The 4,074-nt window shown below is 43.9% G+C and overlaps 1 non-coding gene across 1 annotated transcript; it reads left to right on the plus strand.

Annotated features, from left to right (window-relative positions):
* The first annotated feature begins 347 nt into the window (after positions 1-347).
* Trnav-aac (transfer RNA valine (anticodon AAC)) lies at positions 348-419 on the plus strand. The gene has a single exon. It is a non-coding gene; the product is annotated as a tRNA-Val (tRNA).
* The last annotated feature ends 3,655 nt before the right edge of the window (positions 420-4,074 follow it).

A 4,074-nucleotide genomic window follows, 5' to 3' on the forward strand; every position in this document is an offset into this window, starting at 1 on the left:
GAAATCGTGAGTAGGTGCCAAAATCGGCCATTGTGGCGGCCATTTTGGGGTTCTAACAAGTCTGTCCACGACTCACTCAAACTGCAAATTTTCGGTAATACCAATCCGTGTGGTCAATTATGAATTTCAAATAACTCAACGTACATGTGTACAGATGGGTAAATTATTGGTTAAATCGGGAAAAAATCCACTGCTCAGATGAGATTTGAACTTACAATAAATAAATCGCTTTCGCTCTTCGTACATATGTACAACAGAGATGGTTGTATTTGCGGTTTAGGGGAAGATGATATAGATCGATGAGATTTGAATTACCTTATGACAACTAAGTTGCCGGGTCATCAATTGGCTCGGTAGTTTAGTTGGTAAAGCACTTGTCTAACGAATAAGGGTCGTGAGTTCAAATCTCACCTGAGCTGTGGATTTTTTCCCGATTTATCCAACAATTTACCCATCTGTACATATGTACGTTGTACGTTGAGTTATTTCAAATTCATAAGTCTGTCCAACCAATCATTTGGAGTTGCAAATGAACCCTATTTAAGTACCGTAGATTTTAAATACAGAAGAATCCTGATTGAGCCAAGAATTTTGAGTTTTCACCGCTCAACACTTAATTTTGTTATGAGATGAGAAAAAAAAAGAACAGGGGTTTGGTACCCTAGAAGTGCCATAGTGAAAGACTTTTTGAAAAATATTGGACCGGGCCTTCACAGTTTATGACGGAACTTGTACACCCGATTTTTTTTGCACGGGGTCTGGTTTTTGCTATAACTCAGTCAACTTTCAACCGATTCTCATGAAATTTTGTACACATGTGGGCACGATTAGTACTACACAGTGTACATCAGTTTCATGAGAATCGGTTCAAAATTGACTGAGCAAAATAGCAAGTTCTCCATAAAAACGTCGGTCATAAACTGTGAAGGCCCGGCCCAATATTTTTCAAAAATTCTTTCACTATGGCACTTCTAGGGTCCCAAACCCCTGTTCTTTTTTTCCCATCCCATAACATCAAATTTTGTAAAATTTTGTCGAGCAGTGTTATGATACGAAACTAAGTCCAGCCTAGAAACATGGTAATATTCAGCCCTCGTGACCATTAGTTGACATCACCATTGATACTTCCATTGGTTTTTACGCCGGAACGCGACAGAGGGGCTTCAAAAGATTTCAGGGGTGTTTCAGGAAGTCTTAGAGGCATTCCGGGTGCGTTTTAGACGATCTTATTGAGATGATTGTATCTAGATAAGTGAAATTGATTGATAGATTGAATGATTTGTCTTCATTAAAGAGACTTTCAGCCCTTGGCTGGTTCGTCTCTTCCAGTGAAATTGACATTTTCAGCACTGATTTGAAGTTTGCGAATTTATCATTTCATAAGGCGAGGTAAAAGAAAAAAAGTAACAAATCAGCATCAAAAACCACAGGTTTAAATTAGTTGATTATCCCACATAATTTAAACAATTTATGCTTCGTTGGACAATTCATTTGCACGTTCCATTTACAATCCTTTAACACCAAAAGTTTGCAAATAAAATCGTTAGCACACCTTTACGCCAAGGTTCATCAAGTAACTGATTTATTTTCAGTAATTCGTGTCATGCAATCCGTTTCTGGCTGACTTTAACATCACAGTTTGATGTCGTATGGTTGTCAGTCACGGCTCACGTATCCTTTCGTTTCAGTTTCCCGTCTTACTGCAGTATAAATACCTAGGTTGTATCCTACCAGGACAATTGCATTGACGAAGTGTAAGTCGACGTCGTCGTCCTTGCGGGTGCGGTGGACTCCGTGATTACACAGATGTCGAACCAGATTAGACTCGTAAAGTTTCAAATTTCATGATTGGCAGTCGTAAAAATTCCAATTATTCAAGTTTAACTCGTGTGTAATTAGGTTCCATGCTCTTTTGACAGGGTGGTATCACGATTGGTGACAGAAGGAAAAAAGGACACACAAAGGCAAGGCGGTCGGGATCGTGATTGATGGGAAAATTACAGCTCGTTTGACTGATTTGGATCACAAAGTTCCTGGGGCGAATGGAGACTTGGGGGGTTTTGTTTTTGCAGTCGTGAGGGAGCTGAATTATGGGAATACGTGCAACATGTAACTGACATAGCATGTCGATTAGCTGTTGTTGGAGGAATCGGTGTGAAAGACGTTATAGGGGTGAAACGACCTACTCAGGTTGTTTAAGGTGAATATAGAATGAAGCCACACCTAAAGTTTTTAAAAGCACAAATCTGAAGAACCATGTATCATTTTCTAAAAAGATGCATTTCACCTCGCCCCCCTCTGCATCTATTTTCAAACATTAGAGCCGGAACCGTCGCCATGCGGATATGGACGGACGCCATCAGGAAAAACAAAAACTGCAAAGTTTAATAAGGAAATTTATACGACCGAGTCGTGTCGGATGGAACCATACATATAAAAGCTTCCAACGCTGCCGAGAGGTATGAAGCGTTTGTGAGCCTCCTTCCCAGATACCGGAAGAATGTGCCAGCGTGCGCGAGTGGTGGATCTGAGTGGTTCTGACCTATGGGTAACGATTCCCAAATGGGATCTTTTACGAACCACCTTTAGCGCCACCTCACCCAGCCGAGCCAAATCGTCAGGTGGGGCCAGCAACGCGAACGATGAACTTACGGAAAAAAGCGAAAAAAGTCATTATTATTCGCCTAACAAACAACGGAAAAGTGGTCGTAAAACGTACGTTACGTAGCTGTTTATGTCTCACAAATAATGTGTACATGCATCTTCGTCAACCGTCGTCGTCATCCTCATCGTTGTCGTCGTCGTCGTCATGATAGTCTTTGTCGCCATCGTTTTTCCGTTGACACGGCGCTGTATGGCAATGCGCTTCCGACTCCATCGTCCACAACAACGCATCCATCTACAGTATGAGGATAAAATTATACGAAAAAAAAACTCGATTTTGACCCACTAAAAACATTCCCATGGTCGCCAAACCCTTCGCCTATCCGTAACCACCAAGAAGGCATTGCTCAGAGAGGGGCTAGTGCACATCGCATCCTCAAGGTTAGCTGCGTAGCCTGCAGTAACGAACATCGATAACTCGCCTTGGAAAGTCCAACCAAGATAGCATACTGGCGCTTAATCAGTTTCCCACTCCCTTTGTTCTCGGAAGGCGGGCAGGGCCAACCACCAAGCTCAGAAGGTTGCTGGCATAAGGTCTCCATATGCCCCGGCCCTTACCAGGAAACGGATACAACCCAGTAGACCGAGGCCACGACAGCAATGCTACCAGGATGTTCTCTCCGCGGCCTCTTAATCGCTGTAGGGGTTGATCTCGACCACAGGGCACCGGTATGACCTACGCAGCCGACTCCGAACCCCTGGACCATCTCTAGTATCGCATCTGAACTAAATAGCGATTCTCCGAGTTCCCGCACCACCATCTCTGTAGCTTCAAGACGATCTGGGTGGTAGCCGTTGAAATGGTATCCCAGCCAAACTCATCCCTACTCATCCTCTGGACAAGATCTGCTGCTCCGACTTTCGGATGTTCACAATCACCGTCTCTGTTTTGTGGTGAGCCAATTCACGCTACCACAACCTTGATCGAGTTGGTAGTAGTCAACTCCACTGCTTCGATCAATTCACCGTAGACTTCCAGCGTAATGTCGTCAGCAAAGCCGACAATCTCCACTCTTCTAACCTCAACACCTCGTCGTACATGACGTTCCATAACACTGGATGGAACTTTACGGGACTTCTGAGGTTGTGAAAGCATTTGCGACCCACCTGTGTGTCATAAAATAGTACTCGATTCTGGAAGTAGTTTCCGAGAATCTTGTACAGGTACCCGGATATCCCCAGATGCAGTAAGCGCATCGGCAATAGCCGGCCAACTGGCACTATTGAACGCGTTCCTTACATCCAGTGTCACTACCGCACAGTAGCGAATTCAACTTCTCTTACGCTGGAGCGCTATCTCGGCGGTTTTTGTAACCGACAAGATAGCGTCTACGGTTGACGTCCCTTTCTGGAAGCCGTACTGGCTGCTCAAGAGACCATGCACACCCTCAGTGTACTTCAACATTCTAT

This window comes from Aedes albopictus, chromosome 2 (genome assembly GCF_035046485.1).
Source record: "Aedes albopictus strain Foshan chromosome 2, AalbF5, whole genome shotgun sequence".
In the NCBI taxonomy this organism is placed as follows: domain Eukaryota; kingdom Metazoa; phylum Arthropoda; class Insecta; order Diptera; family Culicidae; genus Aedes; species Aedes albopictus.